The sequence below is a fragment of the Scylla paramamosain genome, unplaced genomic scaffold (assembly GCF_035594125.1).
Source record: "Scylla paramamosain isolate STU-SP2022 unplaced genomic scaffold, ASM3559412v1 Contig131, whole genome shotgun sequence".
NCBI lineage: Eukaryota > Metazoa > Arthropoda > Malacostraca > Decapoda > Portunidae > Scylla > Scylla paramamosain.
This window is the reverse complement of record NW_026973796.1, coordinates 114,647-137,856: the sequence shown is the minus strand read 5'-3', so window position 1 is coordinate 137,856 and position 23,210 is coordinate 114,647. Positions and strand designations below refer to the sequence as shown.

General features: G+C 45.6%; 1 long non-coding RNA gene across 1 annotated transcript in view; it reads right to left on the bottom strand.

Moving 5' to 3' along the window:
* Nucleotides 1–14,922, bottom strand: part of LOC135099478 (uncharacterized) — a 44,532-nt gene extending 29,610 nt beyond the window's left edge. The window contains exon 1 of the long non-coding RNA XR_010267990.1: nucleotides 13,710–14,922. This is a non-coding gene — a long non-coding RNA (uncharacterized LOC135099478). The remainder of the gene's footprint in view (nucleotides 1–13,709) is intronic.
* Between the last annotated feature and the right edge of the window lie 8,288 nt (nucleotides 14,923–23,210).

Genomic DNA, 23,210 nt, shown 5'->3' with positions numbered 1-23,210 from the left:
GTATAGTTTCATATTTTTGTTTTGTTTCTATTCATAGTGACGTTCGCTTCTGGAGTTTTAAAAATATTCTGGGGATTAAATGACCAGACTCGTGCTTTTCTCTTTTGCTTCTTTTTTCCTTTCTCTCTCTCTTTTTTTTTTCAGCATGAGAATTGGTGCAGGCAGCAGTAACATAAACACTGACTTGAAGTGTTTGTGTTCCTCGCTGCAGAGGAAAAGTGCGGGGAATTGTGTCGATTATATTCCTTTCTTTTCTTTCCTGGGCTCCTAAAAGTCCGAAGTTGGAGCTTGATTACTGATATTTTTTTTTTCCCCTATTCAGTACTTTCCAGGCAATAAGATGAACACACACACACACACACACACACACACACACACACACACACACACACACACACACACACACACAACGTACTATAGGAATTTAAATACACCCCAAAACTGTAACCACACGGAATAAGAGGAGGAGGAGGAGGGAGGAGGAGGGGGAAGAGAGAAATCCACTCCACGAGGTCCATCTGGAGTGTCTGGAGTGTGCATTCCGAGGTGTACTGATATTGAGCGAGCTAGTGGAGGCCGATAACAAACACCGCAGCAGCACGTCACCAGAGGAAGGCGTCCACACGTGTGCTCTTCTGAGTCTGTTTGTCAGGAAAGTCGCGCTCACTTCTCCTTACCCATGTCTTATTCACCTTAAGATTTTGAATCCGTCAGCAAGGGAGGGATGCGCTCTTATCGTCAAATCCTCCGCTATTATTACCAAGTCGTCTTTATTCTTATTACAAAACAGGAGAAAGTCTATTTTATCCAGATGCCTCGCAGGACTTCAATATGTTGTGCTGCAGACGAACCTTTGCTCCAATAATTCCTATGACTGTTAGCGCGGAGGAAATTAGTTTCAAGTTCACCCTGCGTCGAGATGAACAAATTGGCGCCAGTAGGACGCGCGAGACAGCGGGAAAGAGAAGCGTAGCGGGGAACGACGATTGAGTGAATAACAAGCAATTTCCGAACCAAACCGCTCGTCTCCCGGGAGTGAGGGACACGCCAGCATTCTCCTTCATCAAGACTCGCCGTGTGCTGAGTCACGCAAGCTGCTGTTCATGTTCTGCTGAGGCGTGTGTTCAATGTGTTCAGTGTGCTCAGCGTGGAGTGACTGCCTGTCCCTGTCTGCCACGTCTTGCAGCACACACTCGTCCCTTCCTCCTCCAGGCTGCCTCGCTCGTTCAGGATGGGCCGGGGCGCCAAGGTGACCTAACCCTCACCCGGCCCGTTACGTTTCCACGGCAGTTAAAGGCGAGTGGCTGAGCGCCGAGACGAGTGTGTATGTACGGCTCCAGGACACGGGAGAAGTAACAGGACCCTCGAGAGCAATCCTGACATACTCGTGTTGCGGCTAGACATACTTGACGGCCCGATGGCAATGGTGGATACTGAACTGACTGATAAACAAAGTAACACTCAAGAATGGACACAAATAATAGGAGGTTGAGGAACTAGGCATTATATGGTTGGGTTGTGTGGCAGGAACCTAACAGACCCTCGGGAGCTCAAGTTGCACAAAGTTCCTCTTGTTTCCCTTGGCTTATTAGAATATCAAAGATGGTCAGTGAGATGCCTCGTTTCATTAAGCTTAATTTCGTCTTTGATCTCTTGAAATCTTCCACCTACGCATCTTGTTAACGAAGGAAGAGCCTTCATTCAGATTTGCTCAGACTCCTCACGTGTTTTATTCATATTTTTTTTTCTCTGCTGTTCCATGACCTTTACTATCTGTACAGGTTTGGGTCACGTCGAATTATCCCTCAAACTCTCCAAATTGACTTTCCTTCTTTATAATAACCAAACCTCAAGAAAAGAAAATCAGTGAGCCACTTCACCGTTCCTGCCTGGCTCCCTCCCTCCCGCCCTCCCATCCTTCCTCCGTTCCTCTGTAACTTGGGAAACAAATAAACTACAAAGAAGTTTAGGATTGTGAGCGAGACTTCGACAAGGAGGCAGGGAGGGAAGAAGGGAGGCAAGAGGCTCAGGGGTCCTCCTTAAGAGTGACACAATTCTAATTTCGGTGAGCTGACATGGCACGCTCCCTGTTTGACATGAAAAAAAAAAAAAAAAAGGAAGAGGAAAAGAAGGAGAGGAAGGGGGAGGGAGAGGAGGAGCAGGATGAGAGGCGAAAGAAGTCCACGATTAGCGAGAAAGTGACAGATAACGCACGCCGTAACCCTGACATCTAGTCTTGCTCACTCTGACTTCCGTATCATTACTCGGCACACGCTGTCATTATCCACTTTCTCCAATGCAGAGAGAGAGAGAGAGAGAGAGAGAGAGAGAGAGAGAGAGAGAGACGGCGTGTGGGCGGCGAAAGCCTCGTCGTTCAGAGTTCGCTTCCAAACGATCTGTAGTGCCTTTTTCAAAACTTTACGGCGCGGCTTCGGCGTTCTAAACTCACCCTAAGTTGTTGAAACACGCTGCTGTAAACTGTGGAGGCCTTGAAGAGTTATGCCGCCGCGGCCTCGCGTCCCAATAAAGAGACAAGAAATACTCCATGACCACTTGTCACTCTCTCGGCGGCGAGGGCGTGCGCGTGGCAGAGCGCGTCCTCGCCTCGCCTCGCCTCGCATAGTTCACACTTGTCGCAAAACTGGACACTGATTGCAATCTTACCTTGACCCACATTTCATTACGTTTACTGATATGTTACGCTCCTTTGGCGCAAGCAATATGACACGCCCCGACACCAGGAACATATTGATTACTGAAACAGATACGTTGTTTGATACACTAAAGAGAAAATTACGAGGGTTGACTTCCCTTTTATACCACCACTTGGATAGTTTATTTGTTAACACACGTTCGTGATTATTTTTTCCCTTTTTCCATATAATATTTTGTTGTCCATGACCAATCTCGCTTACGTATAAGAATAATTACGCATATACCAACATTCATTCTGTTGACATTCTCTAACACACGTTCTTGAGTCTTATACAAACAGAGCACGTTTCTTCATGACACTGCTGGTGGGTTTGTGTTGCTCACAGATGGCACCACCTGAGTGTCTTGTTCCGCCTCCCTGCCGCCTTCTGTGCCATTACACATATCACAACTCATTACTTTCTCCCCTTCCCGCCGGCATGCTCCTCCAGCACCTCAGATGTCTGCTTTTATATTTACCAATCTGGGGGAGAGTCACCGAATAAGGAGCAGGATAATCTCACAGTGTGCTGCTACGCGAAGAAACAGACATGTGAATGAAAGGAATTAGACATGAGCGATTCAACATTTTTCGCGGGGTTCGTGGTGACGAGAAAAACAGCAGCAGCAGCAGCAGACGGTGACTCTCTTCTACAGCCTGCCGGTGAAGGCGCAAGACAGGTCTGGGTAACGCTTTCTCTATAAACGTATGAGATGTTTTTCCTGTCGTGCTATCTTAGTTCCCTTGACGAACGAGTTTGCACAGAGTTCTTCACCCACGATCCTGAGACGTGGGGTCCTGCATCTACTGGTCAACACTACTGGAAGTCACCTGTGTGGCATTGCATAAAAAAAAAAAAAACTTACATGAAGGGTAGAATCAAGGAGACTGGAATCATGTTGAGGTCACCAGCTGTACTCCGGATGACGTAACCTTGTAACATTTTCAATAGCAAGTTATTGATTTTTTTTTTTTTTTAAGAAAAGGTGACAACCTCCATATGGTGGTCCTCTTTCATGCCGTGATGCGCCCCTTCACTGGTGAGGTTCTGCCGGTGAAACATAATCTTATCGACCAACAGTATGAGCCATCCACTTCAGACCCAATAAATTCCACTGATATATTTTTACAGCCAGCCGCCTCTGAGGGAGGGCGGCAAGGGACCAAAAGAATGGTACTAACCAAAGCAGGTGTTTTGGTCGTGATATCTACAAAGGTGTGGAGCGCAAATCTGGAAGCTAAGTAGGTACAGTCATACAATATGTATTACTGTATTTGTAGCTGATCAGTAACGTGTACTCCACTATTTTACACGAGCAAGACACAAGAGCTGGAGCGATGGTGTGTAGAGCCACCTGGGTACGGGAGTTGTAACTTGTGTCCAGTAGTGGAGGTCCGCGATCAATGGAGGACATAAGGGGGAGGAGGCTGTAAGGAATAAAAGAAATGGTTCGTGGATGATCCTATCCATTCCTGCAGCGGTGGAATCCTTACAGCTGGGGGACGTACTGAGCAAAAGGAGTGGGTGGGTCGGCTATTCTTGGTCAGTTAGAGGCAGCCATGATTTTGCCTGAAAAGTGAAGGCAGTGGGGGGACGAGGGAAGGTTGCCTGCGTCATCGTGGCAAGGACTGGCAATGACACTGCTCTGAACTAAGCCAAGGCAGAGAAAGATGTTAAGAAGCCAGTTCTCAGCGTGCCCGCTATCGATGTCACCTGGTATAGCTCTGTGTGCCAGGTCTGTGTCTGGGTCGAGGGGCTGGATAGTTTTACTTGATTACTGATTAAAGTTGTAGCCATTTTCTGCCTCTATTGTGACCGCCGCGTTGACGGGGAAAGCCATCGCTGACTGGTGGTTTTAAAGGCTCCGTCAGAGGCTTGGGAATGGTATGGATTTCTGTGCTTCTCCGAGTCCCTCTGTGCTGGGAACGAGGGGCGGAGAAGGATACAGGGCGACTGGACAAAGTGATCACGGATTACTGCACGATAAATGAGAGAGAGTAAACGAGGAAAAATGACACAAAATGAGAGAAATCTTTCATATAAGAAGCAAAGTAATTTATTTAAGCTTTTAATACAACAATTCACACAAAACACTGCGTATGTATTCTTAGAATCAGTGTTGCCAATCAGCCGTTGAGACTTGAGGCAATCAATGGAAAACAATGCACTCTGCAAGTTGAGAGAAGAACAGTAACCATGGGGATGATAGGTGGAAATAGGTAGGTATATTTCGTACAGGGACTGCCACGTGTAAGCCTGGTCGCTTCTTGCAGCTTCCCTTATTTCTTTTGTTTTTATGTTCTCAAGAAACGTTACACAGCAAAAAGAGACGAAGCACTGAGGCAGCGGCAGCACCGGGTGTACCTTGAGCCATAACCCAAGAAGCGGCTGTACAATGCAACACAGTACAAAAAATTGAACACACCCTTGTTATCCACACCGTGCTCTCTCTCTCTCTCTCTCTCTCTCTCTCTCTCTCTCTCTCTCTCTCTCTCTCTCTCTCTCTCTCTCTCTCTCTCTCTCTCTCTCTCTCTCCCTCTCTTAGCGTTAGGGTAAAGTTAAAAGCAAAGACGGCAGGCGGCGCATCCCTCTTCATCTCCCTCACCTGGTTAATGCTAATTGAACCTTAACTTAAACACGCGGCCAGGTGTACTCTGACCAAGAGATAAGCTCACTACTCAAAAAAAAATCCTCCCCACCTCCTCCTCCTCCTCCTCCTCCTCTCCAAGCCCCTCCCCTCACTCATTACCATCCTTCAGCCGCCTGGAATGTGCGCACATAAATCAGCGTGGGTGGACGTCGGTGGGCTGCGGGAAAGTTCCTAGAGGCTTGCTGCTGGAGGGCAGAAGGAATGAGGGGTGCGGTGTGGTGGTGAGAAAGAAAGGAGTGTAGGCATGGTGAGTTTGGTTTGAAAATTGTGAAAAGTAAGAAAGGAATACGGATAATGAAATATTAGTTAAGAACGAAAATAAAAAAAAAAATTTAAAAAATGAATAAAAAAGGCACAAGGATGAAAAATAACGAAATCTGAAAAAAAAAACAAGGGAGCAAATGTGGAAAGATGGAACAGCACTGTGAGTGAAGCTTGGCAGTGATTCCCCGCGTGGTAATTCGCATTAATTAATTAATGGAAGGTGTTACATAATTCTGTCTAAAACACGTCTGCTTGGAAAAATACATATTCTCTCTCTCTCTCTCTCTCTCTCTCTCTCTCTCTCTCTCTCTCTCTCTCTCTCTCTCTCTCTCTCTCTCTCTCTCTCTCTCTCCTGCGTGGCCAGATAAGCTGTAGCCAGTATCACTTTACTAAAACACTTGTTACGCAGCCTGGAATGTTCAGGAACTCATCACGAGGCAACACAACTAGCGAGGCAAGGAGAGAGGCAAGGACGGACAGACGGACGAACGGAGGGAGGGAGGGAGGGAGGGAGTCTGGTGTGTAATTGGGTGATGTACTATTCATGCCTAGACGCTCGGGGACTGCTCCTGCTGTTGCCGTGAAATTCTCCGCCACACCCCCACCATGTTCGCTTTTGCCGCGACTTTCAGCTGTAGGAATCCCGCCTCACGCCGCGATGAGGTATTCACCACTGTAGTATTTGCGTCCTCTCCTTAGACCCACACACACACACACACACACACACACACACACACACACATGCAAATAAAAAATAAAGTCTCACTAATTTGATTGATGCATTAATAATTATAAATGTTTACCTCATTCCTAAGCAAGCAGGAAACAGCGAGCCCCATAATTAACGTAATTGGCTCCAATATTCGTACCTATGTTTGTACCGTGAGTATTATTACACCAATATGACCCCCTTCAATTATGTTGTTGTTATTATTGTTGTTGTTGTGTGTGTGTGTGTGTGTGTGTGTGTGTGTGTGTGTGTGTGTGTGTGTGTGTGTGTGTGTGTGTGTGTGTTTCATAACAACAATTTGACATGCCAGGATGAAAAACGTTTCTCAGTAATGAGCGTGTTCACATCCTTCTTCCCGCCACGGAAAAATAGAACACCTAAGACGCCACGGCAGTGAGAGAGAGAGAGAGAGAGAGAGAGAGAGAGAGAGAGAGAGAGAGAGAGAGAGAGAGAGAGAGAGAGAGAGAGAGAGAGAGAGAGAGAGAGAGAGAGAGAGAGATTTCTACGTTTTCATGTCGTCATGTTGCACAAGTTATTCAAGAGTGGCAGTCACTAATTCACCAGCACGACCTGTCAGTACACCGAGCACACGCTTCCTGAAAAATGCTGCAAATCCTTCCCATGATACTACGTGTTTATGAAAAGCAATGCTTCTCATCAGCAGCAGCCCCTTGCTTTCAGATTCATGTGGTGGGTTTGCATTAACTGCTTCTCCCGAGCGAACGTGTTTCCATTACCTCATATCTAACTCAAGCAGTCTCCACCAATATGTTAACACTTTGCCTAATTTGTGGTTCATTACTTACATCGAGCAACTGTCGCCACACAATGAAATGTTCCCGTCGTTAAATGAAAGGTTTGCATTACATTTTACATTATTCTAACCTTTAACAGAGAGAGAGAGAGAGAGAGAGAGAGAGAGAGAGAGAGAGAGAGAGAGAGAGAATGATGAAGCGAACAGCCTTGCCTTGGGCCTGTTCAACACTGCCGCGTGGCTGGCTGGCTGTGTTGTGTGATCCGTGTATGTGTTAGCGGGTCTGGCGCGACACGTTTCGCTTATATACTAGTTTATAGCCGTGCCTGTGCCTGCAGGAGGTCCACGCCACACGCCGTGTTCGTTTGTATATGAAACTGCAATGGTTTTTTTTTACGAGCACATCAAAGAGCCGCGCGTCTCATTAAGTGTTTTTACAGGGGACCACTTGCAAGGGAGGATTGCTTGTTTACAGCAAGTAATTTAATTAAAGATTCATGTTATACCTTCACTGTTTTAACTGAATCATGGTCATAAGAGTTGAGGGTAATGAGCAGCATGCACGTGGCTCTTTGTGTGACGTTCGGTGAGACATGCAACACTGTCTGTCTGTCGGTAGTGGGAGTTAACACGATACTTAGGAACACTGCGCCGCCTCCTCAAGCAGCGCCGCCTCCTCAAGCAGTCAAAGCCAAAGTGAAACACGGGATTCATTATCCGAAGCACCAACGACACGAGATGGCAACCCAAACGCACCCAAACACACACACACACACACAGACACACTCAGATGTGGTAATAATGGCTATCCCGCCCGCCACATCCCAGGAAAAGTTTGTTAGCAGTTAATAGGCCGCAATTTTCCTTATGTAAAGTCGTCTTAGTCTCGTTCGGAGCAAATCACCATCATCGCAGTAGTTTGTAGTTTATTTTTTCATCCAACACTCTCTGACTTCCCCACACGTCATATTGGCAATTCTCTCCTTCCCCACCATTCTCTCTCTCTCTCTCTCTCTCTCTCTCTCTCTGCCGGCAACCACAAAGTGCACACCTTCCCTCTTCACTTCACCTCAGTCTCTGTTGACTCTGATACCTAGCGTGCTTATTTTCCCATTGGTTTGTACCGGAACTCCGCCAGTCTCTACACACCACAGATGACAACTCTGCTGACGCCTATCAGCCTCCAGTGATCCCTCGTTACAAACTTTTCTGGACCCTGACCGGAGGAGGCAATGACTGCTGCGGCCTGACTTAAAGAAGTGTTGTTCTGTCTGCCTGCCTGGCCGTGAATAGGCTGCTGAGCTGCCCGCTAGGTATCCTTACAGACCTCAGACCTTGCCGTATTGCTCGAAATTAAACCAAGTACTGCTAGTTAATTCAGACGGGTCGCAATTACTATGGACTCGCGGAAGACCAAAGCTTTTCCGCTCGAATCAAGGTCTTAACGAAGACGATGAAACACCTCCACCGAACCCAAGTGAAGGCGAGCAGACGGAGTGGCGGGCAGGAGTGGTGGGTCAGTGGCTTCTTACCTTGACCTCCGTGAACACAGGTGACGGCACACTTACCTGCAAAGAAAAGGGATTATCAGCATGGTTGTTATATTCTACCTTAGTACAGCCTTAATGTATATTTTTTTTTTATGTGTGCATATTTATTGCATTGAGTGTCGAGCTGATGTTAAGGCAGCTTTGACCTAAATAAAGCGTAGAAATTGCACTGAAAGGAATATGAAAAATACGAAGTTAAACTACGCAAGGTATCAAATAAAAATCAAGGAACGTCTGTCCGCCATCTTCCTTTCCAACATCACATCCACTCTTTCAAAAAATAGCATTATAAAAGCCATACTATAACTTTTTTTCCTCCCGTCAAATAAAGTCGCCATTTGCTATTTCAGTGGAGAGCCTGTGAGTTGCAAACACCACAACTTCACGGCGCCTTTTTTCCCCTCGCCTGGCTGGATGTCTTGCATCTCTCCGACACTCCAGTTCGTGACTCAGCCACCATAAGATGGAGATAATTAATTACAGTTGTCAGCTAAAGCAAATGGTGCACTCACACACTCTCATTCGCGCACCACACCCACCAATCCACACTCACACTAAAGCAACCGATGCCACGCAGGGCACAGGGTATCAGGAACAGGCCCCCTGTTGCACTGCCGGACTTCACCTTTGGTGGCAGCGTCATCCCCCTATTCTCTCAGTACAGCTACCTCGGAGCTCCAGTCAAGATCTCAGCAGTCCTCCCTGCCCGGCGTCAGCCCCATCCCATCATTAGTGACCTATTGGATCGTCTCCAGCGACGACTTCGCCCTCTTCAGTGGCTCACCAACAAGTCCTCCAGCATCTGCGTTTTTGTGACCAGTACTATCTCTGTCACTTTCATTCGCTCTGTTGTTGATTATCTCTCCCCTGCCTTGATTCAACTACCTCAGGCTGCTTTAGAGCCTCTGCAAATTTTTCAGAATAGAGCGATGAGAATCATTGTTGGATGCCCCGTGACCACCAGGATTGTAAACATGCAGCGTGAATTGAGGCTCCCGCCCTTAGTTGATAGAATATATTCAAATGTTACTTGCCTCACAGTCAAGTGTCTTCACTTTCCACTTCTCTCGCCACACTACACGCAGCTGATCAGGAGCTCTCTTGGCCCTACTCCACCAGTCCCTCCTATTCTGCCCACTGGTCGCCGACTTATTGTGTCTGTTTCCTCTCTGCTCGGGAGCCTTAATTTGCAAGTTTCTGCCGCTGCCGTGTCCCCAGGCCCACCCCCGTGGATGCTACCAGCGCCTGAGGTGAGCTTTACCCCTACAACCAAGTCAGATCCGCCTCCTCTCCAGCTGCAGCTGGCCTTGGAACACGTGGCGACAGTGACGTCCTCCATCACAGCTCATCGCCTCTACACTGACGGGTCTCTCCAGTCGGATGGAGCGGCTGGTGGTGCGGTTTTCTCACCTGACTTGGAACCACCTCCAGGTGGCTGGGTCGGCCGTCGGCTCGGAAACCACTCCAGCTCAACGTTGTGTGAGCTCTATGCTATCCTGAATGCTGTTAGCCTCGTGTGTCAGAGGGGAGTGAATGCAGTTGTTATTTGTGACTCAAAGGCCCTTCAGTCCCTTTCTGCTACCCGTCCCACCCACCTAATAGTAGTTCAACAGATTCTTTCCTTTTTAGCATTAATGACTGCTCGCAATGTGTGTGTCAAGTTTATATTGGTAATATATCATGTTGGTTTACGTCACAATGCTACAGCTGACCGCCTAGCGAAGGATGCCTGCCGCCTACCTCCGCATGGTGATGGTCGTCCTCTCTCCCTGCCATGTCACCTCTCCAGGGTCCGCCCCGCCGCTCTCCTACCTATGCGGCGTCGCAAGGATACTGACAGGCCCCACAGTATCACCATCAACATGGTCATGGTCAACATGATCACCATCATATCATGGTCTGCCGCCACAAGTACACGCGTCTTATGGTTCCACGGCACAACATTGTCTCGGCGCGTCTGCGGTTGGGCTACCGCCCGCCGTGGCAGATTGCCGGGGTACAGGACGAGCCTCCCTTCACAGAGTGTCGCTTGTGCCGCACACCGCTTGCCAACACCATCGAGCACTACTGCCTGGTGTGCCCCACTGTTCGGCACCTCCTAACCCAAGGTTTGCCGCTGGATGCTGTCTGTCGTCATATTCTGGTGCCCGATTATCTCGATGAGATTCTCGTGCGTTACCCTCGATTTAGTGGCTTTTCCTGATGCCCTGTGCCCTGCGTGGCATCGGTTGCTTTTGTGTGAGTGTGGATTGGTGGGTGGGGTGCACGAATGGTGAGTGTGTGAGCGTACCATTTGCTTTAGCTTGCAACAGTAATTAAGTTTCTCTATCTTATGATGTCTGACGTTATTTGCGTAATAAATTAATCAAATCAAATCACCTCTCTCTCTCTCTCTCTCTCTCTCTGATGACAAAGTGTGTGTGTGTGTGTGTGTGTGTGTGTGTGTGTGTGTGTGTGTGTGTGTGTGTGACATTCACTGTGGCAGAGGGAGTGCTAGAAACCGGAAGGTGAAATTTACGCCTTTGTTTTCTGGCGATGATTCGAGGAAGAAGATTGAATACATTAGTAAAGGCTCATTGAATCAATAGGCGGCACGTGTACATAAAGACGCACTTAATCTGCATACATAGGTACATTCAATACAGTCTAGATTTATATAATTATGTATTATGACAAAGACCACGGCGGCGTTGACTAGGAAGTGCTCCATCACCACGGCCAGGAGCAGCACGCCGCCCCTTGTCCGTAATTCTCCAGTCTGGCAAAACATTGCCAAAACTTTCCCTCTTTCCAGCCCAAGCTTAGACGGGTTCAGTGTGTGTGTGTGTGTGTGTGGATAGCTATGATTTTTGTCCCTTACGTAGTTTTCATCCTCCATTTGTCTTTCATGAACGCAACATTCTAGTCATTTGTTAATAAGAACATCTCGCTTCTTCATATTTATTACGTTGCCTTAGGCGGAAAAAAACGCTATCAGACTCACTTCTGATTCCTTCCCCGCTACAATTTCTCCATTGTCCATAATTCTTTTCAGTGCACACACACACACACACACACACACACACACACACACACACACACACACACACACACACACACACACACACACACACACACACTGGCGGCAATAATAAATCTCACAAAGGATCTCGCAGCTTCTCCGCCAATGGGGCCAAGGAGCACCAGCTTTCCTCTCCAATAGCCATGCCACCTCCTCCTCCTCCTCCTCCTCCTCCTCCTCCTCCTCCTCCTCCTCCTCGTTCATTAATCACTCCCCTTTTCTTCTCGATTTCATTCTCAATCACCCCATCACACCACTGTCTCTCGTCTCATCCTCTCTCTCTTACTTTCATTTCAATCCCGTTTTTCCCTCTCCCCCGCCATCTCTCCTTTTCTCAGCACAACTCTTGTCCTTCATGAAGTGTTTCGAGAGGCCAAACAAAAGCTGAAGCTCTGGATTTTCTCTCGAAGCAAAGAATTAATGTCCAACTAAATCACTGCCTCAGACGAGACGAATGAAGGGCTGACTTTTTTTTTTTTCTGCAAGGAAGCGAGTGAAATGAACAGCCTCGTCCTTCACGCTTAACATCGGAAGGAAAAAATAACGTAAATAAAACGAAAAAAATATAAAAAATAAATAAATAAAAAAATGAGGAAAAGAATATTGCCAAACTTGGTAGCAAACAAAAATGTTAAACAGAGAATATAATTTCTTTTCCCTTTAGAATTAATTTCCCTTCTATATGCAAGTCACCATCTCCTTCGCCGAGTTGTATTTACCCTCTTTGTGGTGTAATCTTTCAGGAAATTGTAAGTCTCGTGAAGAGTAACTGGATGCGAAATTGTTCAGCAGACGACTTGTGAAAGAGAGGAGCGGGAGGGAAAGTGCACAGCCTTCAGGAAGATGAAGATGTGAAGTGAGATGATGAGGACAGGAAGGCGCAGGTCTGGCCGAGGAGGAATGAGGGAAAACAATAAGTGTAAGCTAAGACAACAACAACAACAACAACAACAACAATAATAATGATAATAATAATAATAATAATAATAATAATAATAATAATAATAATAGAAATGGGAGTAATTACGAAAACCAGTCAAAATCACATTAACGCTACAAAACAAAAAGAAAAAAAAAAGGATCACCTGAAGATCCGCCACCCCAGATTGTCTCACCTGAAGATCCGCCACCCCAGATTGTCTCACCTGAAGATCCGCCACCCCAGACTCTCTCACTTGCTTAGGTTAGGTTAGGTTAGGTTAGGTTAGGTTAGCCTAACCTAACCTAACCTAACCTAACAACATGAACGCATTAAAAAACTGAGTGGATATAAAAAATGCAGAAAAAAGTTTACTTCATTAAAAGTATGGGATCACCTGAAGATCCGCCACCCCAGATTGTCTCACCTGAAGATCTGCCACCCCGAGTGCGGCTGGGGTGGCGGATCTTCAGGTGATCCGAAAAAAAATTACTTCATTTTGCCTTCAGTATCCCATTTCGCTCTGTATGACAAAAACAAGGAGGAAGAAAAAAAAAAAGACGCAGAAGAGAAGAAAAAAGAAACCTGATCGTTTTAACTTTGAAGACAACAAAAACCTGTTCAGTAAAAAGTAGCAAGTTTCCGATCAAGCTTCACTAGGATCAGAAACTTTCTGAAAAGAACAGACGAGCAATTTGGTTCACGAAAAGGGAGAGATTTACGCCGTTATTTGGCTCTTAAGGATCACAGCTGTGTGTGTGTGTGTGTGTGTGTGTGTGTGTGTGTGTGTGTGTGTGAGAGAGAGAGAGAGAGAGAGAGAGAGCATTACTGTCTGTTGTCTCATCCTCATTCTTTCTTTTATCCTGTTCTCTCCTCTTCTCCCCAGCCACTCTCTCTCTCTCTCTCTCTCTCTCTCTCTCTCTCTCTCTCTCTCTCCCAATGATGACATAACGTCGTCTCCCCTACTCCACCGGACGAGGCGGGCGCCTCATGGCAACCCAACGGCAAGACAGGCGAGGCCACACAGCTACGAGCACACATCCATCTCTTGGCGTAATGGCGGCCGCTCATCTGAGGCACTGTACCTTTGTCTCTTCCGCGAAGCAAGATGGCCGGCGTGTGACCCCGGATGGCGAAGATAAGCCGCGACCACTTCCGTTCATCACGACGTCGACAACACACACACACACACGAACCACACAACACTCGACTGCTGCTGCTCCTTCCCCGGTGATACCGACTTGTGATTGGTTCCCGTGCCGTCCAGCCTCTCTCTCTCTTAGTGTTCCACAGCTCCGTCATCTTCCTGTCACCATTACGTGCTGATAACTACGCAATATATATTTTTCTAGCAAGAACTGAACGTGTTATATAAGCGTGAACACTTTTTACAATGCCAAGCCTCACAGCGGCAGAGTCTGGCATTAAGGGCTCGCTGGTGTGCGAGACTTCACGAGGCTCCGAACCAGTCGCCTCGAGCAATGAGCAACAGGCAGTGTTGTAATGCCATCTGGCGGCGTGCGGTGTCTTCCTGATCCAGACTGTGTGTGTGGGGACAAGGACTGCACGAGAAGAGGCGCTCACGGGCTGGAAAATAACCCAGTGTGCTCCTTATTAAATAATACTGTGACCGGCAACCATGACTGTACTGCGCGCAAGAGAGAGGGAGTGGGAGGGATGAAGCAGGGAGAGGGAACAGTGGAGAAGGGAGAGGGAGAGGGAGGAGTGGAAGGAGAGGGAGAGGAAGGGGTGGAGGGAGAGGGAGAGGGAGACAGTAACGGAAGGAGTGGGCGAGGTCCTATTTTTCCGTGGTGAGAGGATAAGACGTGAGTGGAGGAGGGTGGCGGTGCTACTGAGGAGCTGGGAGGAAGAGGAAGAGAAGGGGAGCCATAACACCTTAATGGTTTAGGAAGGGACGACCTGAAATATGTATAAGAAGATCCAAGTGATGAAAGAGAAGCCAATATAATGAGTAGTTGAGAGGAAGGTTACCACGTAGACTATTCAGGAAAGTGTTAAGAGGAACAAGAGTGCAGGTGAAGAAGATCAGGGCAAGAGTTTTTATCAGGATTAAAGGAGACTAACAGGGAGGTGAAAGTGACACACTGAGAAAAAAAATGACTACAGAAGTGATTATCAATGCAAGGAGAGCAAAGTGCGGTATGATGTAGTCACTGGTTGAAAGGCAATAGGAGCGAGTCAAAAGGGACAACAATTACAAAGTGGTGAGCGGGACAGGAATTAGAAGGAAGAGAGACGGAGAAAACCCGGAGGAGGATAAAACAAAAGAGAGAGAGATAAAAAAAAAAAAAACAGGGAGACAGAGAGGAATTGTAAACCTGCAGAGGAGTGACGAGGCACTGAGGTGAAGGTCCCCGAACAGAGGCCAAGGCGGTAGTAAAAAATGACAGCATAAGTGTCTTGAAGCAGTTCAAGTCATAACAAGTGGAAATACAGAAGCAGGCAGGGAGTTCCAGAGTTTACCAGACAAAGGGATGAATGACTGAGAATACTGGTTAACTCTTGCATTAGAAAGGTGGACAGAATAGGGGTGAGAGAAAGAAGAAAGTCTTGTGCAGCGAGGCCGCGGGAGGAGGGGAGGCATGTAGTAAGCAAGATCAGAAGAGAAGGAGTTGATAAGACGAAAAGCTTTTAATTCCATCCTGTCTTAAGAGCGGTTACTGAGGGTTACTGAAAAGATGAGGGAAGAGGATGGGGAGTGAATGGGAGCCTGCAGAGGAGTGTCGAGGGTTACTGGGAGGTTAAGGGAAGAAAAGGATGGGGAGTGAATGGGAGCCTGCAGAGGAGTGACGAGGGTTACTAGGAGGTTAAGGGAAGAGGATGGGGAGTGAATGGGAGCCTGCAAAAGAGTGACGAGGGTTACTGGGAGGTTAAGGGAAGAGGATGGGGAGTGATCGCCCTCCAAGGAAACTTGTCTTCCCTTCATCCTCACGAGCCGCCATTCAGCAGTGTGTCACCCATCACAGGTAGAGAGAGAGAGAGAGAGAGAGAGAGAGAGAGAGAGAGAGAGAGAGAGAGAGAGAGAGAGAGAGAGAGAGAGAACCAAAGGGAGGTTCCCGAACTGTAAACGCGATATAAAAAAAGCTAATTCGATGTAGTGGAGGATGGGGAGGACTGGAAGGGAAGGATGAGGTGGTGGTGGTGGTAGTGGTGGTGGTGGCGGTGGTGGTGATATGCCTGCTTTATAGTGTCGGGCTGTTCATACATAACACTTCATGCAATAATGCTTTCTACTGAAAAGTGTAAGAGCCAAGACCGCAGTGCTCTTCAAACACATTCCATTTCATTATTTTGTTACTTGAGACAGACCAAATGCTGCACATTATGGAATTACTGACAACACTATCGATGCCAAATACCTGACAAAAGAAATGCCAGGCAAGCAAGGCGCACGGCGGCACACAGGGCCTGGCCTCGCGTGCCGCTCACACTGCTGCCCACGAGGCGTTTGATGAAATTCCCGCGACCACTGGGCGAGGCGCGCAAAGTGGCCCACGAATTGAATGTCCAAGCAGCGCCAGCTTGCTGTGTGTGTGTGTGTGTGTGTGTGTGTGTGTGTGTGTGGTTAAATAATAATGTTTTGGCGCGCCTCCACACGGAGTTCTCAGATCGTGAGAGAAAGGCGTGCATCATTTGTGTCTCAACAATGAAGTACTGTTTGTTTGTTTGTGAGACGCTTCCCTTGGAAACTCTCATACTGACCATAGGCTTATTTTCACCTCTGACACATCTATCTTTTCCAAAATATACCTGTAATTCAACGCCATTCACTGTCTCTACAGCACTTAAACATGTCCTCCTCCACTACAAGAATCAGCTTTTAGCAACCCATCATAAAAGAAAGGAAAGTTAAGTATTCCATCTCACACTCAGCGGCTTTCCGTCTTCACAACACAGCACAAGGCAGGGCCAGGCGCCCCCTGCCGCCCTGCCAGCCTGCGCCTGCAGGTGCGCCTCCTCCACCCTTAATTCATGAATGCTTCGCTACACCACACCACCATACCACACCACCACACCACACAATCATTTGCGTCCCCTTCATTCCTCCTTCCTTTTTTCTCCTCTCCTATTCGTCATTTTCTTCTTTTCGTCCTCCTCCTCATCCTCCTCTTCCCACTACTACTACTACTACTACTACTACTACTACTACTACTACCACCATCACTCCACCGTTACTTCCCTTCATTCTTCCTTCCTTCTTCCTCTTCCTCCTCTATTCCTCACTTTTTTCCTCTTCCCACTACAGCAATCTACGCATTTCATACTTGGGCCGGAAACCCCTGGAAAATGAGGGAAATGTTGACGAAGAGAGACAGACTGGTAGGAGGGAAGGTCTCGGTCTGGGTCCTGATTGTGTTGGTGGTAGACGAGACGAAACGCTCTGAACGGGACTGCACCTATATTTACGTAACGTAATTTTTGAAAATCGCGAGAAGAAAGAAGACGCCCAGACTGGAATGCACTACAAATTCTGACTCGCCGTTTACTTCAGCTAATACCCAAAATATAAAAAGATTACCGAACTCAGTAATAATAACGAAATATCCCCCCAAAATCTGTATTATTTACGAACGGTGCTACAAAAACATTATAATATCTAGAAACAAAACACAGCCAAACTAAATCCTATTATATTCTGAACACAATTTTTTTTTCCTTTCCAGACAAATAAAAAAAAAAAAACACGAATTGCTCGTCGTATAAAGAAAATAGTTTTTCATTTTTAGCAACGGATGTATGTTAAATTTGAAAATACGCATCGCTACACTAGATTTTATTGAATATCATTACTTGGTACATGTTTCTTATATTTGTTAAGTCTTAAATCCAATACCAATACAATCCTAGGCGTGCTAATTAAGAAAAAAAAAAGTAAAAATATATAAAATGACGAACCGGTTTATTTTTGACAAACAAAAACACATCTAGACTGGATTTTATTATGTGTCATTACTTGTTATAGTTTCCTAATAATAAATCAAATATCAAAACAATGCTAACTCCATCAGTAGAAAGGAAAGAATAATGATACCGCGCCGAATTTTTTTTTTTTTTTTTCCTCCTTTCCTCAGTACCTCTTCCCTTTTCTACCCTGCATACTCTTCCTCTACCCTTCACCTTTCTTCCCTTTCCTAGTATTATATATCCCGAGTCTAGAAAACACCTGGAAACTGCTGGAAATCCTGAAATTTACGCTAAATATTGACGGGGAGAGACTGTTACCATAGCAGAGACAGGGCTGGGCTGGGCTCGGCAGGACTCGGCAGGGCTGGGCGGCAAGGATAACGTGGTGTGTGTGTGTGTGTGTGTGTGTGTGTGTAACTGTCCTGTTTCTGTGTGTGTGTGTGCACGCGCGTTTAAGTGTATAATTGCCGTGTGTGTGTGTGTGTGTGTGTGTGTGTGTGTGTGTGTGTGTGTGTGTGTGTGTGTGTGTAAATATCTAACTGCCCTATTTGTGTGTGTGTGTGTGTGTGTGTGTGTGTGTGTGTGTGTCTCAGTACTGCAAGGCACGTCACCTTTCTCCCTTCCCTCCTACCCCCCGCACACTCAAATCCTCAATTTTCGCGCCTTTTAATTGCGCTTGCTTTTCAAAACACATACCACATAAGTTTTGGATGTAAACAAGAATTGGGTAAAAAAAAAATTGTTTTGTTCGTGTTGTTGGTTTCCCGTTGTCTCCCAACAGCCTGGCAACTTTGCTCTCTCACCATTATTGTTTACAATGGTCGCAATGAAGTGACACGAGTTTCAAGGGTTTTTAAGGTTATACTGACAGATTAAGAACACTTTTACATTACTAAGAGAAGAAACAAGCTTGAAAACCCGGGTCATCATCTCTATGACCTTGAAAATAGTCGTGGTGTGAAAGCAAAGCGTTTCTGATACACACCTGAGAATAAATGTTTGAGGCGCCGTGCCTTGTTGTTGTTGTTGTTGTTGTTGTTGTTGTATATGTGTGTGTGTGTGTGTGTGTGTGTGTGTGTGTGTGTGTGTGTGTGTGTGTGTGTTGTGTGTGTGTGTGTGTGTGTGTGTGTGTGTGTGTGTGTGTGAGGCAAAAAAACGGAACTACTGGTTGGATGGTTGATTACTCTTAGGTCATAGTTAACGTTACATGGACGTCACGAAAGAACGCTGACACTGGACGGCGATTATCCACTCAGAGATACAGCAAAGGGAAACAGCAGGGAGAGAAATTGCAATGGAACGTTTTCTTCACTGGAGACGACACCTGCATCTTTCCTTCCTCGTAAACACTTGATGATGCTGAGTGTTGGAGAGTATGAGGTCAGGTACCTTAATTAGTGGAATCTGTCTACGTATCAGCTTCACGTGAGGGATTGGAAGGTTTTTTATTCGCTGTTTGTCTCAATGTTTAACTCTGCGACTTGTTACGTGACTGACACTTTTAGGATTTGACATTTTTAGTATTTTTTTTTTAACAGTTTCCGTTGTCCTTGGCCAGAGCAGCAACTACATGAAAAAAGAAAAAAAAAGTAAGAGTAAAAGGAAATCGTGAGAACGTGGATGATATTAAGCTTTAGCGAACACGAAATCACATCTCACACAACAAAATACAAATTTGGAGCTAAAGGTTCATTATTGGCTAAGCACCTCACTCTGTAGCTGCGCGTGTCCGTCCCGACAAGCACGTGGGTGATATTGAACGTTACAAAGCATGAAATCAAAGGCTCTTAATTGCTGAGTTCCATCTAGGAATTCATTTCACGTCACGGACTCAAGGGTCATGGCTCCAGATCTCTTACGTTGTAACTGCACGGTTCCTTTCATGTAATGTAGAGTATGAATTCAAATAATCTCTGTTGAAATGCATCTGTGTATTTATTCCACGTTAGGGACTATAAAATTAACTATGAAATGTCAAACGAGATCCATTTAGTTAATATTTAGTTAATAAACACCCCGTCTACGTATTAATCAGAAGAAAACTGTGCTAAACAAGCATATCACTAGTGGCGATGCTAGCGCTATTGATGGTGGTGGTGGTGGTGGTGGTGGTGGCGGTGACGGATCCATGTTATCTCGTGAACCAATCAGTGAAGTCATACAGCGGTGGTGGTGGTGGTGGTGGTGGTGGTGGTGGTGGCGGTGACGGATCCATGTTATCTCGTGAACCAATCAGTGAAGTTATACAGCGGTGGTGGTGGTGGTGGTGGTGGTGGTGGCGGTGACGGATCCATGTTATCTCGTGAACCAACCAGTGAAGTTATACAGCGGTGGTGGTGGTGGTGGTGGTGGTGGTCGTGGTGGCGGTGACGGATCCATGTTATCTCGTGAACCAACCAGTGAAGTCATACAGCGGTGGTGGTGGTGGTGGTGGTGGTGGTCGTGGTGGCGGTGACGAATCCATATTATCTCGTGAACCAACCAGTGAAGTCATACAGCGGTGGTAGTGGTGGTGGTGGTGGCGGTGACGGATCCATATTACCTCGTGAACCAACCAGTGAAGTCATACAGCGGTGGTGGTGGTGGTGGTGGTGACGGATCCATATTATCTCATGAAGTCATACAGCGGCCCAGTTAGCGGGCAATAATGCTATTACTCACCCAACCAATTACGACAAAGGCTGGGACAAAGTTGAAGCCGTTCCCTCTACCCCGCGTCCCCACCACAGGCGCCGCTACCTGCTGACGGCGATTCCTGTGTGGGGCGGCAAATACTTGACAGCTTTTGTGCATTTCATTTGATTCATTTAGTGGAGAGAGAGAGAGAGAGAGAGAGAGAGAGAGAGAGAGAGAGAGAGAGAAAGAGAGAGAGAGTTAAGATTAAAACAAAAGAAAGAGCACAAAAAAATAAGGTGAAGCTGCAAGAAGCCATCAGGCCTACACGTGGCAGTCCCTGTATGAAACAAACCTACCTATTTATACCTATCCAAGGTACTCAAGATTCAAGGATAGAAAGCACTTAGACTAACACTGACACACAGCACCTTTGATAGTGGAGGTATTAGCCAGGTTACATAACATCACAATAGATAACTAAAGACTCTGAGTTGATAATTACGAAGTCTAACAATAATGCACCGCGGCTTTAATAGTGGAGTTACTAGTTACTATGTTAGGTTAGATCAAGTCAAGACAACCAAAGACTGAGGGTTAAGAAGTGGTAAGCCTAATTCTGATAGTTCCGCAGCTCTAACCTTGAGCGAGACAGGCTTGGTGATGCATTAAGCGGCACAGCGAGCGATGATCTCCTTTACGAGGGAATAAAACCATCAGGCGGGACGTTTGGTGAAAACCTTCATTCCGTAAACAGCAACTCGACGGCTGGCTGTCGGATCAGGGCGGAGGAGTCAACCTCTCGCTGTGACTGTTGTGTTCAGGCTTCACATGGATGTGTTAAGATGTAATGGATATATTTAGCGTATCTCTGTAATTAATATGTTTAGAGCATCCCTGTAGTAGTAGTAGTAGTAGTAGTAGTAGTAGTAGTAGTAGTAGTAGTAGTAGTAGTAGTAGTAATAGTAGTTAATAATAGTAGTAGTAGAAAAAAAAAAAAAAAGAGGAGGAGGAGCAAGACTCATTTACGTTCCTGTTTCGGATTCAAAAGTTATCATTAATTAGCCACTGTAAGAAATGTTTATGCCTGTTACGTATTAATGTTTCAGTACACGTCATGCTATTATCAATATAAAGACATGCCTTAGCAATACTAATTCAAACTCTAAGTTAACACACTGCAACGCTTCACTCTCTTACCACGAGTATTTTCAAAGGCCACAGATATGACTACCATGTTCCCAAGAGTGTTTCTCGTGTCAGTAATGTACCTCGTTGATCTATCACTAGCACTATATAAAACACTCTTAAAAACCAATGTAACTTCACGACGACTATTTTCAAAGACCACAGAGATGAGTACCATGTTCCCAAGAGTTTATCGTGTCAGTAATGCAGAAATCTTGTTAATCTGTCACTCATACCATAAAACACTCTTAAAAACCCACCTAACTTCATGACGACTATTTTCAAAGGCTACAAAGATGATTAGCTGTATTATGAAGCGTTTCTCCTGTTAATGGTGTGGAAATTGTGTTAATATATCACTATAAATATAAAAAAAAACCGTAAAAAAGCTCGTATAAATTCGTCTGTGTAGAGTCCTTTGAAAGTAGTGGAGTTGTGGCGTAGAAGAGTTTGGAAATATATTCCTTAGAGGGAACATCACTGCCATTTAACAATACTCGGGTTATTAACAGTAAATAATGATATCTATCACTGCGCCTGCCACTGACAACTTCACTTCATTTTCAGACTCATGAATGATTGCAAACAATGAATAAACAATAAAGTCAAGTGAAGTTTCGATCTCCACAATAATTACTACATTAAGAACATAAGAACATAAGAAATAAGGGAAGCTGCAAGAAGCGACCAGTCTTACACGTGGCAGTCCCTGTATGAAATATACCTACCTATTTCCATCTATCATCCCCATCCATAAACCCGTCTAATCTTCTCTTAAGGCTCCCTAATGTCCTAGCACTAACAACATGATTACTGAGTCCATTCCACTCATCTACCTCTCTATTTGAGAGCCAATTTCTTCCTATCTCTTTCTTAAACCTAAATTTTTTAAGTTTGAACCCGTTATTTCTTGTTCTGTCCTAGTTTCTGATCCTAAGAATTTTACTTACGTTCTCCCTGTTATAACCCTTATACCACTTAAAGACTTCTATCAGGTCCCCTCTTAACATACGTCTCTCTAAAGAATGTAGATTTAACAGCTTCAATTTCGCCTCGTAAGGAATACTCCTCATCCCCTGTATCCTTTTAGTCATTCTCCTCTGTACTGATTCTAATAGACCTATATCTTTCCTGTAATGTGGGGACCAGAACTGCACAGCGTAGTCTAGATGAGGTCTGACCAGCGCCAAGTATAATTTTAATATTACTTCCAGCCTTCTACTTTTTAACACTCCTAAAAATTAATCCTAGTACCCTATTTGCTCTGTTTCCGGCCTCAATGCATTGTTTTCCTTGACGGAGTTCAGAGCTAACTATAACTCCTAAATTTTTCTCGTACCCTGTACCTACCAGAGTTTGGTTGTTTATTGTGTACCTACTGTGTGGGTTTCCTCTACCTACGCTAAGTACTTTGCATTTGTTGATATTAAGCTGCATTTACCATCTGTCCGTCCGTTCATTCATCCTTCCTAATTCTGCCTGCAAGGGGATGGCATCCGATTCTGACATAATTAATCTACCTATCTTTGTGTTATCCGCAAATTTACTAACATCACTGCTAATTCCACTATCCAAGTCATTGATATATATTTTAGTTAGTACAATTTGCTGGTGTATTTATTATATTTCGTATGATAACGTTGGTATTTACAAATTAAGAAAAAACGTATTTAACTCAAACATTAGAGCAAAGGCAATCATACTCAGAATATGACTGTCACTGGAAGACTTTCTTGCAATAAACAGCAACATAATATCATCAGTACATTTATCACGTTAATCGAGAATAATGCTGGCGAGTGACGAGCCTGTAGCAGTGCTATCAATCCTGGCTTCAACAGTCGTCCTCAGAAGGCCAA